Raw genomic sequence first — 8,064 nt, 5'->3', positions numbered from 1 at the left:
GGACTAGGGAGGAAGGGGAGCTAGCATGAGGACTAGGGAGGAAGGGGAGCTGGCACGAGGACTAATAATAACATATCAAAAATTAATAACAGTAACATAATTACCTTGTATCAAAAACTAATAACAACTACAATGTAATGATAATAATAATAATAATAATAATAATAATAATGCTGGGAATGAACACCTCAATGCCTCAAAGGGAAACTCAGTGGAAGGCATCAACTAAAGCCAGCAAGTAAAGACAGTCTGAGTTTCTGTTTTACGAGGCAGTTTGAGTACTGGCACTAGGTTTTCTCTAACAGTTTGGGAGATTTTTTTTTTGTAGTTTTCCCTGATGGGGGTGAGGAGATGCAGAGATGGCTCAGTGGACAAAGCACTTGCTGTACAAGTGTATGGCGCTGAATTTGGGTCTGCATTAGCCCCATAAATGCCAGGTAAGTGTGGTGGCCGCCCTTTAAAGCCAGTGCTGGGGAGGTGGAAAACAGATCCCTGGGGCAAGCAGACCAGCTGGACTAGGTGAACCCAAGAGCTCTGGGTTCCCGTGAGAGACCTTGCCTCATAATACAAAGTAAAGAATAATTACACAAGACATGTGTGAGTATACACACATGTGAACATGAATGTACACACAGAGAGACAAAGACTAAAAAAATATTTATTAATAATTCTCTAGATTTCGTTGCAATCTATCATAATCTTTTCTGATTCTTTTCTAACTTTATTAATTTAGGTTTTCTCTTTTTTTATGATCCATATGGCTAGCATTTTGTCTACCTCAGGTGATTTCCAAAGAACCACCTCTTCGAGTGATTCTGCTCTATTTATTCAAGAACACTTCTAGAAGATCATACACTATGACCAAGTTGGTTTCAATCCATGGTTCAAGGAACACAAATTATTAATTGTAATAGAGCAAGCCACCATGCCTGGCTTAGATACCTAATTTTTTTAAAAATGAAGTTGTCAAAAACGTACGTTGGAGACCATCATAGTGACACAAAGCTGTGATCTCAGAACTCTGGAGGAAGAGGCAGACTTAGCTCTTGAATTTGAAGTCAATCTGACCTATGTAGACTTGGAAGACCCTGTCTTAAAAGCCAAATCCAAAGCCAAACAACATCTCAAAAAATAAAAAAATAAAATAAATAAAAATAAAAACCAAAACCCCAAAACTAAACCCCACAAAAACATACTTTGGAGCGAGGCAGCGTCTTCGACAATTAGCGTAGAGAAAACTGGGTGTCCACATGTAGAAGAATGAAACTAGAACTGTATCTCCCACCTTACACAAAAAATAAATTCAGAATGTTTCAAAGACCTGAAACCTTGACACTGCTGGAGGAAAACATGAAAAACACCTCAAGACACAGACATAGAAAAGGGTTCCAGCAGTAAGGAAATAATCCCAAGAACCAACAAATGGGATTGCATAAAATTAACAGAGAGAGAGAGAGAGAGAGAGAGAGAGAGAGAGAGAGAGAGAGAGAGAAGCAAGTAATCACCTTAGTGAAGAGGCAGCCTACAGAATGGGAAGAAAAAAAAACCATTTGCCAACTACACATCTGACAGGGAATTTAATAGCTAGAATCTTTTAAAAAACCACAAAAATTAAACGTTAAAGAGCCAAATCATTAATCTACTAAATGAGCTAATGCATTGAACAGAAAAATCTCAGCAGAAGAAATATAAATAGCCAATAAACTGTTGAAAAGTGTTCAACACTCTGAGGCATTAGGAAAACAAACTGAAATTGTGCCACGGTTCATCCCACTCTAGTCAGGAAGACTATAATCAAGAAACCAAATGACAGCAAATGCTGGCGAGGGTGTGGAAAGGGGGGACTCTTTATACAGCATTGGTGTGAACACAGACTTGTGTAGCCACAATAGAAATCAGAATGGAACTTGATAAAAAAAAAAAAAAAAGAAAGAGAGAGAGAGAGAGAGAGAGAGAGAGAGAGAGAGAGAGAGAGAGAGAGAGAACTGTCATATTGCTGCAATGCTTAAATAAGGTTGTCGTCTACCATGTTGGGAGAGCTTTCCTGCACTTGGCACAAAATAGAGGACTCCCTTTTCTTAGCAGGACTTCCTCTTGTCCACCCGATCTGGGTAGCCCAAACCCCAATCTTGAGAGCTGTGGTGTGTACTCTTGGTTGTTAACTACCTCTGGAATTAACTGGAAACCCAAGCTGCTGTGAGGTAGCTGTAGTTAATTGGGTCTTTTGAGGTAGGAAGACCCACCTTAAATCCAATCACTTGAGAGCAGAAGCCCCACCCTAAATTTGGGCCACACCTTCTCTTGGCAGCCTATTTAAGGGACAAAGAAAAGAGGAGATTTTGCTCTTTGCTTGTTTGTCCTTGCTCTAGCTGGAATGTCCATTCATCCGCTGTTACTAGAGCCTACTTCTTTAAGATTCTGAGGTAGGCTCAAGACCAGTCAAGACGTCCATCCTCGTGGACCAAAAAACTACTGGACACTTGTAGACAGCCATTGTTGAACTAGCAGGACCACGGCCTGTAAGCGACTCTAATAACCCCCCTGTATGTAAACACAGCCATTTAGTTGGTTCTGTTCCTCTAGAGAACCCTGTCTACTACAGGAGCCAAGGGCTGCATTCTCAGACATTCTTCATCTCCAGTTATGAGTTTAAAGGAAGAAGTAGTGTGTGTGTGTGTGATGAGCTAGTGCTTTTTTTTTTTTTTTTTTTTTTTGTCAGTTTCAGAACTGTATCAAACCACACATTTTCCTGATTAAACAAATTCTGGTTGGGGAACAAGGGTAGTCAGGAGCTGTGATGGCTGGTCTTGGTTGTCGACTACTGGAATTAAACATTCTCCGCTAAACAAATTCTGAGTTGAGGAACAGAGAAAGGTCAAAGTGAAATCCCAGTGTTCTTAGTATGGGGGAAGTGAACCTCGCTGTCCGAAGAGTAGACAAGCTGATTGCCTTGGAGAGGGAAGAGGAGGGGGTTTGGTGGTCTCACAGTCACACTGTGACCGGACACTGGGCTGAGGACAAGAGTGGAGGCAGTTGTCATTCTTTAGCTTCCTTTTGTTGGGGTTGTTTTACAAGAGCGTGACCCCCAAAATAGATCCCCTAAGATGGCTGGCCAAAAACCAAGCTAGAGGAAGCATCTTGGATGCTTGCATTTTCTATGAGAAAACAGAACCCTGGTGGCATTTTTTTAAAAAACAAAACCAAACAGAGTTTTAAAAGGTGATATTTTGAAGAAAGCTGGAAAATATCCGTGGAGAAGTTTTGCTCCAACTCGCATTTGAAAACTAGCGACCCAAAAGACGTGACTAGTCCTTGTCCTACAAGCCCCTCACAAATCATCTTTCCTCTTAAAGAGAAAAAAAAATATTTTGCAGATCTTTGATCTTGCCCCCTGACTTCTGCTCAGTCACTAGACAATGAGCTGATCACAAGGCCAGAGGAGAAACAAAAGACTCACAGAGCCAAATATCCAGCATGCACAGCCACTGTGGTAAGCAGGTTGGATTCAGCCAATGACAGTCTACCAGTTCACCCCATTAGTGGGGACAACAATGAGCCTATTGTCGTAAAATGTAGAACCATAAAGATACAACTCCATTTGTGTATATGTCTACCAATTAGGTTTTTTTTTTTTTTAAGATATGGTGCAATTCCAGTAATTAGCCATAGGTGGCAGTAAAGAGCCCTTTCTTTCAAGGCAGAAAGCAGTTACCAATTAAATGTTGGAGGAAGTAGGAGCTTGAATTTCTTACTGCTCTGCAGGACCGGCAAGGTTGTCTGGGTAAGTAAGACAAATTACTGTATTTTTTAAAAAACAAGGACAGTGCTGGTTGCCAGGTAGAAATGGAAACGCCTGTCTCTATGATCAAGTTGCGGGTGCTTCTCTAAGTAGCAATATTTACTTACTGTGACTGTGTGATTTCAAACTAGTCTTTCCCTGATCTAAGTCAGAGAAAAGCTTCCCTTCATGCGATTTGTTTTCAAGACCTTGTGTGTTACTCTCTCTCTCTCTCTCTCTCTCTCTCTCTCTCTCTCTCTCTCTCTGTGTGTGTGTGTGGGGGGGGCGATGAGTACTTTGTTACAGGTGTTTTTGGTTTTAGGACTTAGTTGTTTTGATTTTAGATGACCTTCCTTCCTAACCTCTCCTTCTCCCCCATCCATACTCCTCTCAGTGAAATGTTCATGAAGATGGGATATGCTGTGACCCACACACACTTGAGCCCACGCTTTGGATACCTTCTCTGAGGCATGAAGAGAGCGGAAGCTCAGTCTGACCATGACATTTGGAGGTGGTCCTTTGCAAGGATACTAGGATTGGATCCCATCAGATCATTGGAGTAGAAGCCTATGAATAAATACTGCTAGTTTAATTGAAGCAGGGATGTGACCGGAATGCATACACATGTCCCCATCTCTCCCCAGGTGCAGCGCTGGGATTCTGCTCTCAGGGTCATTGCGGGATGTGACTGACCCCTTGTCGGCAGAGCAGAACTGTAAGTAGAATTAACTTCTTTTCTTTATCAAGTTGTCTGTCTCAGGCGTTTCATTATGCCAGTGAAAGGGACTGGGCAGTATAGTTCATTTTTCCTGGAGAGGTTCCGTGATGCACAGCTCCTTGGTTTTAATGGGGAGGGTAATTTTCATTTTTTATTCCGGGTTATTCTCACTAGATATACTCGTCTCTGCTCAGACGATTGGCGCTGTTCTGGGGAGCTGGAAGTCAAGGTGAAGTCATAGGTTTTGAAAACGGTCTCCAAGCTACATCCAAGTTGATCAATGCAGAAGGTTATCCCAGCCACACGGGAAGCCCAGCAGGAATGCTCTTGCCCTCCGTGGGGCCTTCCAGGGCGGCTAAGAGTTACTCTGGCATAGAGCAAGCTTTCACGCATGTTTGCAGAACTTAATGAGTGAGGTTCATTGTGCAGGTGTTACCATTTAAAAACCAGTCAAATCCTGATTTGATGTCCCCAGAGTTTCTGAGCAGAGGTAATGCAAACATGTCACTTCCTTATGTGATTAGGTGGCAGCTAAGCTTATCCCGGATCTTAAAGATGGACATAAATATATCTGAAGATTTTTCAGGCTTTTAAAGTTTTCTTTCACTTTTTCCTGTTGCTCGATTAACGAATCATCCTTTTTGTTCATGTTCAAGAGGTTTGGGGGTTCTGAAATAGATGGGGTCAGTGACTATCTCTAAGACTTTGATCAACAATAGGTTGGCAGGGTGTGGTGCTACACACCTGTTATCTCAGCAGTCTAGGAGCTGAGGCAGGAGGCTCACTCCAAGTTTGAAGCCACCCTGGTTTTTGTGGCTACAAACTGAATTCCAGGATAGCCAGGCTTATATGTTGAGAGGGTGTCTAAAACAAAAACAAAGACAAAAACAAAAAAGAAACAGTAACAAAAACAGAAGAAATAGTAGCAACAAGAGTCTCTTTTTTGTTTGGACTAGAAAATTTAGACATTGATTTTTAGTGACTTTAGTGAGTTTGTTATCTACAATTTAGAGATTCTACAAACATCTAAAATTTATTTCTTTATGTATATAGTACCTTGATTTCTTTTTAAAAAGTAGGGTTTTTTGTTTGTTTGTTTGTTTGTTTTGCGTGTGTACTTGTGTGTACACATGCGGAGGTCAGAAGACAGTTTATGAAGCCGACTCTCTCCTATTGTGTGCTTCCCAGGTTGTCAGGGCAGGTAAGCCATCGCACTAGCCCTAATATTTTGATTTCTTTTTCAAAATTATTTTTTAATTATTTATTACTTATTCAATGTATGTGAGCACACTGTAGCTGTCCTCAGACACACAAGAAGAGGGCGGTTGTGAGCCACCATGTGGTTGCTGGGGATTGAACTCAGGACCTCTGGAAGAGCGGTCAGTGCTCTTAACCGCTGAGCCATCTCTCCAGTTCTTGATTTCTTAATTATACAAATAGAAAAGGAGTTTTACGAACTGAGACCCTCCCATTAATGACTTGAAGTGGAAGGGCTCCGGAGTCAACTGACTGAGGTAAGCGCAGAGCAGAGGCTCAGTGTTCACACTCTTGGGTCAGGCTCTTTCATCGCATTCCTGGCCGTAGGTGGATTCTAACCCCTTGAGGTTGCTGCTGTGAAGGGAACAAAGATACTTCACCTTGCTCATGGAGACCTCGCCACATTTTATGCCCAACAGTGCTGGCTACTGCCTCACTGGAGTCTGGGCTTGACTTTGGGGGAAGTCTCTGGTTTAGATGCACAGGAAGAAATAGCGAGGGAAGTCCAAGGCTAAACCCAGTTATGTTTACTCTGACCTGACTCTTACATGCTGTTCTGTCCCGGGGTACTGAGCCCTGGCCAGCATCCAGGAATGATCCAGGAGGTAACTGGGTATTATTTTGATTTTTATTGTCTTTTTAAGATTGAGGGAGCTGCCTTAATAAGAACAATAGCAACCTTCAGATGACCAGATCCTGGTGCCAGGGTTGTAGCTCATGGTAGAGAGCATGCCTGGCATGTGCTGGGTCTTGAGTCTGATCCCTGGGGCTGCACACACACACACAGACCCACATGGACATGGACACACACACACACACACACTCCAAAGCAAGAGAAATTTATCCTGGTAATGCTAAAAGCCGGAAGTCCATGTTGAGGGTGCCCTATGCTTGGGACCTGACAAAAGATCTCTCTCTCTCTCTCTCTCTTTTTTTTTTAAGATTTATTTATTTTATTATATGTAAGTACACTGTAGCTGTCTTCAGACACTCCAGAAGAGGGTGCCAGATCTCATTGCGGATGGTTGTGAGCCACCATGTGGTTGCTGCGATTTGAACTCAGGACCTTAGGAAGAGCAGTCAGGTGCTCTTACCTGCTGAGCCATCTCACCAGCCCTGACAAAAGATCTCTTACTGTAGATGGTCGACATCTCATGTCTTCTTGGAAGAAACAGGCAAAGAGTCCTATGATGTCCTTTTTGTAGGGACCTTATCCTAATTCTTGAAACTTCTGCCTCCATGACCTCTACCTTCCCAGGGCCCTGGGTTCTAACCTCATCCCCTTGAAGATTCAAGTTCAAAACTTTCAGGGGGTGCCATTTCAGTCCCATAACACCCGTTTAAATAATGGCTCCTTGTGTGAGTCGCTCTTTGGGGTGCTGGGCTAGGGTAACTGGAATATTCCTAGGCCTTTCCGAGAGCAGTCGATGCCATGCAAAGGTCAGCCTCGCTTTTCCCACGAATCTTGAAGGTTTGTTGTCTTTCTTGCTCAGATTGCTTGTGAGTCCAGTTGGTGAAGAACTCAGGCGAGCAGAGGCAATTGTGGACACCCCTACAGACACATAAGTCCGGGGAGGGTTCTGGAAAGCAGAGAGGCCTGCATGTGTAGCCTGGAATTTCTATAGCACAGGTTTATTTCTGAGAATTGAATTCTTTAGATCTGTCTGTGCCATCGGATGTATGGTGAGGGACATGTGGGCTGGAGTCTGGCTCTTGGTTGGTCCTGGTGTCTCATTTTTCTAGTGACATTCTAGGGAGTTTTAAAATTCATGGAGACAACTGCATAGCTGTAGAGCCTACATCTGAAGTGCCTCTAAGGTTCCTCTCAACACAGCTGCCTTTGTTCTCATATGCCACTGGACAGGGGACAGCAGGACAGCACCTGAAATCATATGGGTTGATAATCAGAGCAATGGGAACCAGACAATGTCTCACACTTGAGAGGGGGAAATATCCATCTGCTGAATGAATGGGAAAAGTTTTTCTGAAGCTTTCCATGTTTAAATACCTCCAATATTGGCTGGATAAATGAACACATGGATGCACGCATGCATTAGTATAACTCAATATCTTTGTGACTCTTAGGATCTGTTGTGGTTTGAATGACAAGTGCCCTCAGAGGCTCATGTATTTGACCATTTGGTTCCAGTTGGTGGTGCTGTTTGGGGAGGCCAGTCTTTAGGAGGTGGGGCTTTGTGAAAGAAGTATGTGTCACTGTAAGGTGGGTTTTAAGGACTTATAGCCTTTTCTCAGTTTCTCTGTCTCTCCCTCCCTTTTTCCTCTTTTCTCTCTCTCTCTCTCTCTCTCTCTC

The 8,064-nt window shown here is 42.9% G+C and overlaps 1 protein-coding gene across 1 annotated transcript in view; it reads left to right on the top strand.

Moving 5' to 3' along the window:
• The first annotated feature begins 3,714 nt into the window (after window positions 1-3,714).
• The window catches only part of Tlr1 (toll like receptor 1), a 9,100-nt gene continuing 4,750 nt past the window's right edge, over window positions 3,715-8,064 (top strand). The window contains exons 1-2 of the mRNA XM_021211257.2: window positions 3,715-3,781; window positions 4,173-4,493. The gene's annotated coding sequence lies outside the window, so the exon portion shown is untranslated. The remainder of the gene's footprint in view (window positions 3,782-4,172; window positions 4,494-8,064) is intronic.

The sequence above is a fragment of the Mus pahari genome, chromosome 13, assembly GCF_900095145.1.
Source record: "Mus pahari chromosome 13, PAHARI_EIJ_v1.1, whole genome shotgun sequence".
Classification (NCBI taxonomy): domain Eukaryota; kingdom Metazoa; phylum Chordata; class Mammalia; order Rodentia; family Muridae; genus Mus; species Mus pahari.
This window is presented reverse-complemented; position numbering and strand designations above follow the sequence as displayed.